This window comes from Artibeus jamaicensis, unplaced genomic scaffold, assembly GCF_021234435.1.
Source record: "Artibeus jamaicensis isolate MK-2021 breed Jamaican fruit bat unplaced genomic scaffold, CSHL_Jam_final scaffold_916, whole genome shotgun sequence".
Lineage (NCBI taxonomy): Eukaryota > Metazoa > Chordata > Mammalia > Chiroptera > Phyllostomidae > Artibeus > Artibeus jamaicensis.
In genome coordinates, this window is record NW_026522059.1 from 30,132,164 (window position 1) to 30,146,337 (window position 14,174).

Below are 14,174 nucleotides of genomic sequence, written 5' to 3' on the forward strand. Positions count from 1 at the left end.
TCTTGTGAGGAGGGCACAATTTGGCATAATCACAAGACAACTATGACAAAGGGGCAAAGACAGGCGAGTTTCTTCCTTGAAGATGAAGCACCAATAAATGACGGTGGTTACTACTGACCGAGCACTGGCCACGTGGCAGGACTATCCTACGTGTCTACATTTCTTAACCCTAACAACACACCTAGAGAGCAACGCATTTGCTTTCTATCGCTGCTGTAATAAATGACCACAAACGTGGTGACTTTGACAACCCAAATTTATTCTCTTACAGTTCTGCAGGTCAGAAGTCCAACATTCGACTCACCAGATAAAGTGTTGGCAGGGCCGTATTCCTTTCTGGAGGTTCTAAGGGGAGGATTTTCGCTGTTCCCAGCATCTGGTGATCACCCACACCCCTAGTCTCACGGCCTCTTTCCTCCATCTTCAGAGGTGGCCACACTGCAGCTCTCTTGTCATTGTTCCCTAGTCACATCTCCCTAGCACTCTGACTCTTCCTCTGTGCCCTTCTTCCACGGTTAACTGAATCCGCTCAGGTAATCCAGGGTAATCTCCCGACTTTAAGATCAAATACTGAATTCTATCTACAAGAATGGAATTCTTGAATCAACCTGAATTCAGGAATCAACCTGAATTCCATCTACAACCTTAATTCTTCTTTGCCACATAACCTATCATATTCACGGGTTCCAGAGATTAGGGTATGTGGACACTCTTCTGCCTACCACAGCCAGTTATAATTATTATCCTCACTTTACAGATAAAGAAACTGAGGCACAGAAAGGACATGTAGTTGGTCCAAGGTCACTTGGGTATTGCTGGCACTCAAATTTGAACTGAGGAAAACCACTTTAAAGCCCATGTTCTTAATCATTAAATTAGGGAGAATATGGGGTGCTAGCATGTCATTAGTTTAAGTGGTAAACTCTAAAAAAATTTGAACTGAGTGGGTAGTGAAATGGAGTCAGCACAGTGCTGAATTCCATGACTTGCTCTCTACTTAAAGACTTTCATTGGTATTCATCATTCTCTAGTCAGTCATTCCTATGGCTGCTGGTTTTCTTCCCTGAACTAATTCAGGGAAGCTAATGCAAAGAAAAACCTGTAGAAGTACAGCCAGGTGTTTCGGACAGAGCACTTGGCAGTAAAATACATACAGCATTCTTGACTTAGAAATAACTGAATATAACAACTCCATCATCAGATGAGTCACGGATAACATAGATCCATGTATTTTGATAATAGTAAAAAAAATCTCAAAATGATTCTGGGCACAAAAAGAGCATGTATACAAAGGTGGAAGATGGACTATGTGAACAGTTTGACAACATCAAGAAAAAGAGAAAATGTTTTCTTTTCATCATCTCAAAAGTGAGCTATACCAGAGAACTGAGGTGCTGGACCAGGAGGACTCTGGAAGTCACTTAAGTCTTCATTTGATTTTTTTTTTACCATCTTCCATAAATGTTTCAAGGAATAAATAAATTTTCTACAACTAAGAGGTAATAGCTAGATAGATAGATAGATATACATACATTAGCTAGATAGATATACATACATATGTATAATAAACATATATCCATACAATAATTATATTTGAATAATATTAAATATATATTTAGTAACTTTCTGTATCCCTGTTCACCCTTATAAATTATATTCAACCTCATTAGTGACATTATTCAAAATCCTACCATTTATCTTTGGTGTATAACCATTGGCTTTTGTCTACTTGATTTGTCATGTAAACAACAGTTCTTAAGGTCTCCTACAAATTGTTTGGTCATTTTCTCACTTCTAACCATTTCCTTTATATAATTTGAGGATAAGTATTTTTCGATATTTGGTCCATAAGAAGTCACAACTATGCTGTCTTCCTCAGAGATTATATCCTTTTTCAATACAAAATAATTCTGGATCTAATTTAATACTTTTTGCTTTGAATTATATTTGCTTTCATTTTTTTAATTGATTTTAGAGAGCGGAAGGGAGAGAGACTGACAGACAGACAGAAACACTGACTGTTTGTTGTCCCACTTATTTGTGCACTCATCGGTTGCTTCTTGTATGTGCCCTGACCGGAGATCAAACCCACAACCTTGGCACATGGGGACAATGCTCTAACCAACTGAGATACCCAGCCACGACCTATACTTGGTTTCATTTTAATAATAATATGGAACTCAAGGCCCATACGACTTTCTGGTCTCCCTACGCTGCCCTGCGGTGTTGGTGAGTTTACACTCGGTACTATCTGCATGGGTCCACCATCAGACCAGGGGCAGTCCAAGAGCTGGGTTTGTCTCTTTATTTCCCTGCTAAACTTTTCCTACCCAGCTCCCTACTTATAGATGCTCCGTAAACATTCAACGTAGCTAGATGCATTTAACTGCAAATCATTATGTTCAATAAGTTGTAAATGGTTTCTGATAATTGGGGGACCCAGCTCCAGTCCCCATCTTCATATTTGATGCTCTAGTCAGAAAAGTCTTCACATACAACGTAATCAATGTAGATGCAGCTTACTGCAAATGTATACTGTATTTGAAAATCTGAATACACCCAGACAGTATATTAAGGAGTGATTAAGGTCACTTTATAAAGGGCATATTTGTCTCAGAGAAGATGTAACCATAAGACCGTTTTAGACTGTGGACTTCTATTATATTGAAAGTGTCATTGACTTCTACAGATGTTCTCTACATACAGGTCTTCAAGACCACCTCTCCTGCTCATAGCAGAGTTGGTGCCAAGAATCCCTTCCATCACTGCCTCTCTCCCTGAAGATCTTGGCTTTGTTGGCCTTCAAATATCATCCCCTTTACTTTCACATAATGTGACATGGTGGGGGATGGAAGGCACACACTGTAAAAGGCCAAGGTTCCAAGGCAAAGAGAGTCTCTGATACAATGAATAAAATAGTGGATTGAACGTCTTTCCAGCCATAGAATCTGGTGCAAACTCGGCCTCCTAAGCACCCAGATTTATAGTTTATAAAAGAAAAATAACAGTGCCTGGATGTACCTGCTTCTGAAGATTCATGTAACAATCAAGTTTTAAAAACATTTTTAGTATAAGATGCTAAGCTAATAAATTCTTTTTTCCAAGCAACTGTAATGTCACAAACACTGAGAGCACTGCTTCAGCCTACCATCTTTGTTAGCGGCTGTCATGGAATCCATTAAGTGTTCTGAAAATTCCTCCCAATCATTATCCTTTTTGCTGTATCTTACTCTTCCTTTGTCATTCTTCCCTTAGTTCAAAGTCTCCCAACACTTCCTCTGCAAAATAACATCAAACCCTCTGCCCAGTACCTCTGACCAGTCTCCATATGTCTTTTCCTGACATGTTGAATAAAATGAGGACTCTTATTGTAAAGAAGTATAGTTATTTGGAAGAGCCAGCTCAAGTTTTTTCTCTGTATTCCAAATCTGCCCACACCGTGTCCTTACTCAACCGTCCTCTCTGCTACACTCCTGTCGTTTGTTCTTTTGTGTCCCTTTCAACTACTCCCCTCTGTGTTGCTGTATTTTGATTTATCTTGCTGGCTTATCGTAACCCCTCAATTGTTTACCTGTCCCCTTTTCTCCATCACTGTAACTTACATAGCAATTCGAGTTCTAATAAATTTGCCTTAAATATGGTGTAATGGTCATTAGTCAAGGCTAGTGTGTTTTTTTCCTTCTTTTTAAGTGACTTGGGGAAATGATTTGTCTGAGGACAGGACTTGTCATAACCTTTGGGGTCTCAGCCCATGCTCAATCCACTGTGCCATACCAGCCAGGGCGGGACTTGTCATAACCTTTGACAAGTCTCAACTATATGATGTCATAGTACAGCTATAGTCAAGGCTGTATCCTGGGGATCTCCCCTGAATGTTCCACATTTACCTCCACTTACAGTCTTTCTCTCAAAATCTCTTCCTTGTCTCATTTCTATTATTCTCATGGTGGCATCTCCAGTCACCCAGTCAAGCAATTCCAAAATCTCAGGATTATTTTCGACCTTCTTTCCCATGTCCTAGTCATTACATGCTACCTTCTCTATTTTCTGAATATTTCTCAAACTCTTAGTTTAGACCCTCATCCTATTTCATTTGGACTGTAGCAAGAACAGTATCATTTCTTCTGGCCTCCTGGCTTTTCCCTCATCAGTTCCACTGAAACATTATTCATGGAGCTATTTTCTAAAGAAAATCCACATTGCATCATCCGCTTAAAATTTCAGCTTAAAGACACTTGTAAAAAAAAAAAGATAATGTAAACTGTCATAAAATCCAAGCAGCATTAGCACTCGAGGACCTGCATTCTCTGGCGCCAACCTCACAAGACCCCTTTACGGAAACCAGCTCTTCCTGGGAGCGCCAGGCTTCTACTACTCACTCCCTTTTCCTTGCCCAGGAAGTTCTCCTCGCTTCGAGCATCCTTCTCCCTTCCCTTGGTTCTTAGGTTTCAAAATCCAGTTCAGAATCACCTACTCTGTGAAGTCTTCCTCGGCTCTCCCCATGCTCCTTTGCCAGGGGAATGAGTGGCGACCACTTCCACGTCACCCATGGTGTCACTATTTTTGGATAGGTCACATTCCTACTTAAATTCAGTATCTCCTGCATTTTACTGGGCACATGGTACACATTCAAGAAATGGTTACTGTAATTAATACGTGCTACATAAAATCACTAAAGAAAAATTCCAGAGATCTAGAAGCATATCAATCCAACTTCTTTACTGCATGAAAGAAGCAGGGCTCGGGAATAAAGAGAAAGGACTGATAACCTGGCTATAGCAAACACATGAATGGGTTGTTTATTTTTTTTAAGCTAAGTGGTTTAGAAAGGGTAGGGGGAGAATAAAGTACATTTTAAGGTTCTAGCTCCAGGGAAAGTAATAAAAATTGTTGCTTTAATGTCTTTCCCCCATACTATTGTGAGCAATGAGAAGGTCTATTGCATCACACCGACCTCCAGGGCATAAAATTCCAGCCTCCTGAGCTAAATCAAACTGGCATCGGCTCTCAGTTTTTCAGGTGGTCTCTGCTTTCCATGAGACTAAACTTAACTGACAAAGAAAAAAACAAAATAATTATCCCCTTGTTTTATGAGCCCTTCTTTTGCTCTTGTCGGTTAATTATGAAGGTCCTGGAAACTCGTCTTGTACTCAAGTCCCTGGATTACAGGGATGCAGGCATTGGACCTTGTCTGCATTAGGAGCCGTCGTTCTTATAAAGGAAGAGGTTGATACGTGTGGGGACACAGGCATGTGCAGACACAGAAAGACACATTTTGGCATCATCAGGAAGTACAGCAGAGTGTTCATCCTACATAACTTCATTGTATTTTTATTTAATATGTGATCATTTGACAGTAATTGTAGGATAAATTCAAATATTTAGCATTAAGAAGCAGGTTGGGAGGCAGTGCCTTACCAAGCGAGCCCAAAAAACAACATCGCTTGGTCCTTACAGTTCGCAGCCCTTAAGAGCCACTCACTGATGATAGCTCTCACTGTCACCCATTCTCTACCACCTACATTGGTAAATCTGAGTGTTTAAACGTAGGATGCACCTGCATCTAGGTCAAAGTATCTGCGTGTACCCGAGCTCCAGTGGGATTCAGTAATTTTCAAAATGGTATAAAGACCAATTCTTTGTAATTCAATCTGAACCAGTCCACCCCCGGGCTCCCATCCTAAATTCACTTACCCACAACGCCCCAGAGTGTACCCTGGAATTGTCCGTCTTTCAGAAAGACACCCTGCCTCCATCTGCCTGTGTTTCAAGCACCCGACTTACACATTTTTCAAGCGCCGTTTGTAGTTAGGAAGCTTAAACAGGGAATGCACTAGTACTTAGCTCTTGGGCTTGTACTAAGAATTAAACGGGGCAATATAAGTAAAAGTAAATAAATAAATATATATAATAATGCTTAGCAGGCAGGCAGTGCCCTGTAGATATTAGCTTTGTTACATTCCATGGATGAACAACATATGACCCCATAATTGGCTCTTTGGGGAAAAAAAAAGTCTGAGAAAGTTGGGTGTTTTCACCAAACACCATGTTTGGCTCCACATCTCCCAACAGAGTTGAAATAAGTGAAGCAGGTAACATTATTTTATTCAACTTAACCTGTTTGGGACATTGATTTTGTTAAATGTAGCATGCGAAATATATTTTAATAAATATGTGAAATGCCATAAATGCTTTTTAAAAATCTCTAAGGTCCTTCCAGCTCCAAAATGTTGTGATCCATGATAACTAACCTCAAATGCATACAAATTAATAGTGTTCCAATTCCCTGGATATAATGGAAATATATGGCATTGTCAGTCTGGGCTGCACGGAGAACAAGTCAGAGCCAGGACAGGCAGCCTGCGGCAATGCAGAATAAAATCCTGCCCTCCTTTCTCTCCACCGGCCCAGAGTGTGGTGAGCTCCCAGGTCCTTTTGTAGCAGATACAGAGAGGAAGAGGAGTGAGCTGCAAGGTGCAGAGAAGAAAGGAGAGTCAAGATTGTGCAGAACTCCCAAGCAGAGCAGCTGAGGTAAATAGAACTTCATTAAATCACCTGCAATTTTACCTTTTAACCCTGATAGTAGCATCCTAGAACAGGGGTGTCAAACTCGTTTTCACGGGGAGCCACATCAGCCTCGTGGGTGCCTTCAAAGGGCTGAACGTAATGTTAGGACTGTACAAATGTAACTACTCCTTAACAGTTAACCAAGAGCTCGGGGCTGCCGCTGGGTAGAAACAAGGGGCTGGGTTGGATAAAACAAGGTAGGGGGCCTGATTCGGCCCACAGGCCTTGCGTTTGCCACCTGTATCCTAGAAGTCTAACTCTGGAAGTGGTCCCCACAGTCTTCCGCATCTTGGAGATTAAGAAATTAAGAACTGAAGAGATCAAGTGACAAGTCCAAAGTCATCCTAGAACTGATGCAGTGACCAAACATATTAAAAAAGCCTCGGCCTATGCAATTTCCAAAGTATCCGCACACAGATAAATGTCTCTCTTCTCCTCTCTGCACTAGAGTCGGCCTTCTTCAGTCACCCACAAATTAGCCAGTACCTGTCTCAGGGAAACAGGACACCTCCTAATCATGCATTCAAGAGAAATGTCTGGTTTTACAAACAAGTTACTAAGAGCAGGGTCATGTGGTTCTACGTCTTGATTCACTCTTATCTTTCTGAAATACGATAAATAATATTATGGTGACAATGATTCTCCAGAAGTCCAAAGCAGAAACAAAACACAAGTGGGAAAAAGCCTAGGCATATTTTGTTTTAAGGAACACCTGTACAAAAATCCACCTAAAGGTAAATGAGGGGGTGCTTCTGTGATTATTTGTTTAAACAGCATAGAGAACTCCTTTTAAGTACCTTGCACAACAGAATGACTCCATTGACAAAAGTACGTACAGCATTGACAACTTTTTGGAAAACTATCTACCAGAAGATGAGTTGTAAGCCTGTGTCCACTGCCTCCACTTGAACTGTATCTGTATCCGTTCAGGTGGTCCTTCATTCCGCGCTGGTTCAGGTGTTCTCACTCATTCACTGACTCACTCCTTACTTCACCAGTCTACCTTTCGGTCCTCGCTTACGCACTGAGTCCTTACTGAGGACCTGACAAGTGAGGGAACTTGGAGTGGAGCCTAGACGGCACCAAAAATAAAAGTGCAAGGGAAAAGAACCTCAAAGGGGACCAGATAAAGCACCCTGGAGGCTGGGGGGGGCTAGGAGTTTGTTCCAGACCGGGGAGAGAGGGAAGCTCCTTGGAACGTGGGGCTGGGCCCCGAGAGGAGGGGACAGAGAGGCGGCGCAGGGGAGGCACCGTCCTGGCGCGCTCGCGGAGGCTGGGCAGCCTCTGGCTCCGTCCCAAAGCCCGGAGGCTTCCCAGTTCTGGGCCCCGAGGGTCCCTGGTCACCGAAGCCGCAGGGCCCAGTTTCCCAATGGCCTCCCAGCAACGTCCATCAGTCGCTCTCAAAAATGAACAACTTAGGAAGCCCAACCCCGAGGCCGACTTCGGCCTCAGCCCGCCCCCCAGGAGGAGCCGGGGCCTCGGCCCAGCCGCCCGCGGGCACTGCCGGGCGGGCAGCGAACGCACCTGGTCCGGCCGCTTGGGCGGCTGCGGAGGGGGCAGCAGGCTCACAGGCCAAGGTTCAGGTCGCGGCCCTTTGCGCGGCCTGCGTCTGCGGCCCTGCCCCCTGCCCCGCGGCGGGAAGGCGGGACGCGGGTCACCGGGCGGAGCTGGCGGGAGGGCGCAGGTGGGAGGGACCCGGGCGCCACCTTCAACTCGGCCAGGGAGGAGGAAGGAGCGGGTACCGCTCACTGAGACTCGGAGGACCTGAGGGCCACTGGCCCACCCCACGGCTCCTCACCTTCTGGGTTCTGAGTCCCACTAGACAACTGAGTGTCGCCCTGGGTCCTGATCCCCGTGGCCTTGCTTCTTTACAAAGGAGGCGAACGGGACTCGCGCATCGCCCTCGGACCCCCGCGAGCCCTACCGCTTCTGGGCCGCGGGGTGTTCCAGCAGCTCTAGCCTCAGGCCCAGCCGGGTCCAGGCGTTGACGCAGGTGTTTTGTGCTTTAGTGAGTGGCGATGCACGCAGGAAAGCAAGGAGTTTTGAAGCTGAAAGGAAAATGCGGACGGTTTTGGTGGCGCTGAACCTGGCTATGGGCGTCTGGAAACTCGTAGCTTTGAGTCAAACATCTCCGTCGGAGGTGTGAGCAATTAAACTGTTATTTTCCCATCCTGCTGGTTCAGGATTGCCAGTGATGAAAGGCGGAGGAGATGAGCCAGATAGGGATCAGGAAGAGTCATTTATCTTTACTTTATACGTTAATTCTGTGAAGGTGCCCAAGAAGAACGGAGACATCTGATTACTGCCCCGTGTAGCTTATCTCAAAAGGTCGCTCGTATTGCTGGTCACAAACAGTGTGCCCTCGTATTTTCAACGGTTTATGTTTTGATAAGTTTGCATTTCTTTAAAACTCTTATCAGATACAAACGCTTATCTTTGAGAAACATGGAGCAATTCAGATCCCTCCTCTTAACCAAAAAAGAAAGTTTTAATTTAAAAAGGAAAACCACATGCTCTCTTGGGAGAAAAGCACAAGTCATGCAATGTCCATTTAACTACTTACACATACCTCTCAGTTAACAATCTCTCTAAATGTTTAATAACCCTGTTGCCCACCAGATAAAGTCTGAATTCTGATCCTGGCCCACCGCTCCAGGATCATGTCTGTGGTGCTAAATCCACCTCCACGGAATTACTTTTTTCTCTATCTGAGGTAAAGGACAAGTTTTATTATTTCCAATTTTTCAGGGACTGTTAGTTTTGCAAGATACAACTAAAAACCTGCTAGAAAAAGTGAAAAAGACAAAAGATCCATAAGGCAAACTGCAGCTTTCATTACGAGCACAAAAGTATAAATGTACTCTGTCCATTTGTTTTTCCTTTCTTTTTCTATCTCAATTTTGAGTCTCAGTTTTGATATTTATCTCTTCTTGAACAAGTAGAAACAGTTCATAGATTGGTACTGATAACCATACAGTGTCTGATGCTTTTTAACGTATGTGGCTGCTCTCCTGTTATCCCTTTACTGCCAATCAAAGTGCTTCTTGCTCAAGGTTCAACTCACAATGTGATAAAAATAATAGCCTAACAATTGTTGCATGCTTTATGCTGAGATTTTACATGCGTTAACTGTGAATTCTCATCAACCCTACGAACAACGTATTATTATTATTATTATTATTATTATTATTATTATTATTACCACTTTACAGAGGAGGATGTTGCAGGTTAGAGAGGTCCAAGTACATTAACTAGTGAGGTACAACGACCTGAACTGGCCTGATTCCAGTGCCCATGCAGCCAACCAGAATGCTGGGCCCTACTCCATAGAGCCTCTCCATTGGCTTTCTGGTGGAAATTAATTACTCCTTACTTTAACCTCTACCATAAGATTTTTCCCCCATTGCTTTGTATTCATGTCTGTTTCCTACACTAGGCTTTAAGTTTCAGAGCACAGTGCCATTGGTATATCTCCACAACTCGCAGTGCTCCTCTCTCACCTGGGACATCCTTTGTGCCCCCATATTCTGCCTGTAATAACCACTGGAAACCAAGCCCACCCTCATCTTTGTGTTGCCACTGTCCTTTGTGCTTACTTCATGTTATATTATAATTATTTGTTTATGTCTACATTCCCTATTAGAGTATAGGCCACCTGTAACATTCGGCTATCTTACCAAAGAGGTTTTTATTTATTTAATTGAACAAGCACTGCTCCAAGAGCCCTTTAGAGTAGGTATTATTTTATCACCACTTTCTATGAGGAGACTGAGGCACAGAGGAGCTGCTAGTGAGCAGCAGAGTCAGCATTCTAACCCAGGAAGCCTGGCTCCAGGGCTAATAACTGAACCAGCATGCTGCGCTTACTCTCCACGGCTCCATGTGTGCTCCCTGCTGAAAACAGTTCAGTGATTTTCCACTGCTCTTAGGCTAAAAGTGAAACTGCTTAATAAGACCTACAAAACTCCATGTGGCCTTAACTCTGCGCTGCATCTCCCACCACGCTTCCTGGCTCACTCCTGGCCCCTCTTGTCTTCTCCCCCTTGCTCCTGAGAACCATGCTCCCTCTGAGCACAGCACATGTTCTTCCCCTGGCCTGCAATGCTGTTCCCTCACCTTGTTCCTTTCTCAACCCCAAGTTTTCCTTCGGATTTTAGCTTAGAAAAACCTTCCTAGACTAAACCAAATATCCTATTAAATGGATTTTTAGTTCTTAACATAATTATCACTTTATAGTTTATGTATGTGAATATTTGAATAAGGCCAGCCTCCCCTTTCAACACCATAAGCTCCACGATGCCAGGGAATATAGTTGCCCAGCCAGCTACTAGGATGGTATCTGACATGTTGTACGTAGTGAGTGAGTAAACATTCATTGAATGAATAATAAATAGGGTTATGAAAACACAGGAGGGGCACAGTGTCGTGCTGGTACATGTTTACCAACCAGTCTCTTTCGAAAAGCCCTGCTTTGTACCATTTGCCAATTTCTGTGATGTAAATACTCACACCGCGGCCAGTTTTCAGAGGACACACAAAGGCAGGCAATGCTGGAGCTGGGAGGTAATACATGCAATCAGCTTGGAGAGCTCAGAACAGCTGGCTCCAGCTCGCCACTGGAAGGGCAGAAAGGGGCCCACAGAGCCCAGGCGAGCAGCCCAGAGATCTAAGCTGAGATATAACACATGAATAGAAAACATATTTGGAAGGTGGAGGCCTGTGTGGGACAAATAATTGGCAAGGTGGTGGGGGCTGGAGAAGGAAAAGGTCAAAGTTCAATAGGACTGATGTACACATTTGAAAAGAACCTTGTGAACCTTGATATAAAGTTCAGACTTCAGGGAGCATTGGATTGGCTTTAGCAGGTGAGTGGAACGGTGAAGCCAGCATTTTGGAGAGATTGCTCGGGCTGCCCTCATGGAATGGAATGGGCACTGGGCAGCCACCCAAGGAGGAGATGCTGGTGAACTGAACCAGGATAGAGATGTAGAGAAAGTGAGGACAGCTGTGAAAGGCATCCTGGTAGGAGGTCTTCCACATGGAGTTTTGGGCAAAGGAGCAGTCTGACCGTGAACAGGCCTCAGTTACAAGGCCAGCTTTAGGGAGGTGGGACCTCATGACTGGGAATGGGACCAACACAAGGCAGCTCTTCACCCTCCACCCTGGAGACCCGGGCCCAGACTTGATTGTGAGCACAGAATTTAGAAACAAGGAGGCCAGGGTGTGAGTTCTGGTTTAGCCACTGGCTAGCTATGGCTGGTCCGTGAAACATCCTGGGTTTTCAGTTTCTTCTCTGTTACAAAAAAAGTGGAACAATGAAAACACCTCCCATGATAACTCTGATGACAAAATGAGATAAGATATATCGAAGTAACTTACAGCACGTGGCACATAATAGGTATATAATAAATATTTTAAAAATGTAACAGGAAAAAAGAAATGGGAAATAAATCAGGCATTTCTTGGTTTACACAAGGGGTCTTCAGATCTGAATATAGGTGTCCTCAATGGGGTGACCGATAGTAAACACCATCCAAATCGAGACTCCTAGAGAGTGAGAGGGGTGCTGTTAATAACGTCACCAGGACAGCAGGTGTAAGCTGGGGTGTGTGGTCATTTCAGTGCTCAAAGACTTTCCAAGAGACAGAGAGACAAGCAGAGAGAGTTTTCAAGCACCAGCTTCACGATTCAGAACCTCAAAAATGTTGCCTCCTGCCAAAGACTGATTTTCTTGAAAGGTCTTTTATAATTGCCTTCCTTCTACTTTCCAAAAGAAAGAGTTCCTTTAAAAAATTGGGGTCAACAATTCAATCCACCACGTTTACTCAGTACAGTTGGTCCTTGAACAATATGGGCTTGAGCTGCAGCCATCCACTTGTGTGTGGATTTTTTCCAATTGATCAAAGTTCAATAGACTCGCATGGTTCAAATCCACATTGTTAAAGGGTCAACTCCATGGTTAGGGATTTGTGTTTACAGAGGGCCAACTGTACTTATATGCAGATTTCTGACTGCATGGGGGTTCAGCACCCCTAATGCCCTATTTGTTCAACGGTCAACTATACAGCTGCATGGTGTGATAGACTATCAGTTTTGGAGACAGGCAATCACCTACTGGCTCCGTGGCCTTCCACAGGTTATATAAAATTCCCCAGATACCAGTGTTCTCATCTGTAAAATCTGTGTTGCTACCTCCCCCACGTTACTTATAAGTGATTATAGAAATTGCATGTGATGCTCTCTGTGGGCTCTGCACTTTGGGCACTGATATTAGTGGGGCCACTCCGACTGCTGGTTGCAGCGAGTGCGCCGTGACTCTGTTCATAAGAACTATGAGGAGGGTGATCCGTGGTTGGACTTTATTGGTGCAAAGCCACCCTACTGGAGAGCTACAGAGCCCCAGCAGAACCCATAATACAGCACCCCTCCATCATGCCTGTTAACGCCCTCTTTGCTGGCAACCACAGCCGTTTGTCTGGGGAAAAATGTTCTCCCAGACGAAAGGCCAGCCACTCACTATTATGTGTTTGGTTTGACAGTTCTTATGTACATCCACTTCTTTTCTTGGCAGCTTGAATTTTTGGTTCATGAGCAAGATGGGTGTTTACTGTAGAGGGTCCTAGGGCAATGCTGGGCATGAGGCAAATGGAAGAAGGCACCTCCTGGCATTGTGTTGGAGCTGTTCTCCCTGTGTCTTCAGCTGCTGCTCTGTTCATGTGGCCTCCTATGGCTGAAGGACTGTGCCAAACACCAAAAGTGTTCCCATTTACCTTCTCAGGTTGAAATCCACTGGCTCCACATCAGACAGCTCTTTGAACCCAAGCCTTTTGAGTCCTATAGCAATATTCTTTTCCCTCTCGGTATAAATTAAATAAGCAAAAGGCTAAGCTCCCATATACAAGACACCACAAAGTGTGATTGCTCCAGCAATATTGACACTAATTTCTCTTTCATATAGTCCAGAGATGGGCAGGCGGTCTAGAATGGGTCAGAGGCTGTGGTCCATGTAGACATTCAGGAGTCTAGGTTCCTTCTGTCTTCTTGTTCCAATGACCCCAAGCCACCCTTCTCAATGGAGGTTTCTCAAGAGAGAAATAAGCTTTAATTCTTTTAAACATCTATTGTGGTAACAAGTTAAATTTTCTCCTGTGTATGTAGAATATTATAGATGTGCACATCCTTGGAATAATGGAGATAAGAGTTACTTAAATCATTCCAATAGGGCTTAACTCTTAAAGGAACCCCAGTTGGGAAAGGCTACTAGAGTATGGTTCTTATTCCATAGTTGAAGCTAGCCCCTGGCACCATATCTAAACATGCCAATCTACAGGAAGGGAGACAAAAGAAGTGGAAGAGGGGAGATTCTTTAGACAATGTAACTCTGGGAGTTGCACGCATTACTTCTGCTCACACCTGATTGGCTAAAACATAATTTCGTAGCCAATCTAGTTACAAATGTACTGGGGTAAGTAGTTCCTAGCTTCACAGCCATATGCATAGCTAAAACTTTTGGAGATTCTATTATTAAAATGAAGAAGGATGCAATAAACAGGGGGATAGTTATCAATTTCTGTGATATTTGACTACTATTCACTGGACAGTAAGTT

The 14,174-nt window shown here is 43.8% G+C and overlaps 1 protein-coding gene across 3 annotated transcripts in view; it reads right to left on the reverse strand.

The window, feature by feature from the left end:
* The window catches only part of CPQ (carboxypeptidase Q), a 438,881-nt gene extending 430,668 nt beyond the window's left edge, over positions 1-8,213 (reverse strand). The window contains exon 1 of one of the 3 annotated variants that reach the window (XM_053661098.1): positions 8,092-8,213. The gene's annotated coding sequence lies outside the window, so the exon portion shown is untranslated. The remainder of the gene's footprint in view (positions 1-8,091) is intronic. The other 2 variants (XM_037131100.2, XM_053661099.1) reach the window with 2 other exon arrangements.
* Between the last annotated feature and the right edge of the window lie 5,961 nt (positions 8,214-14,174).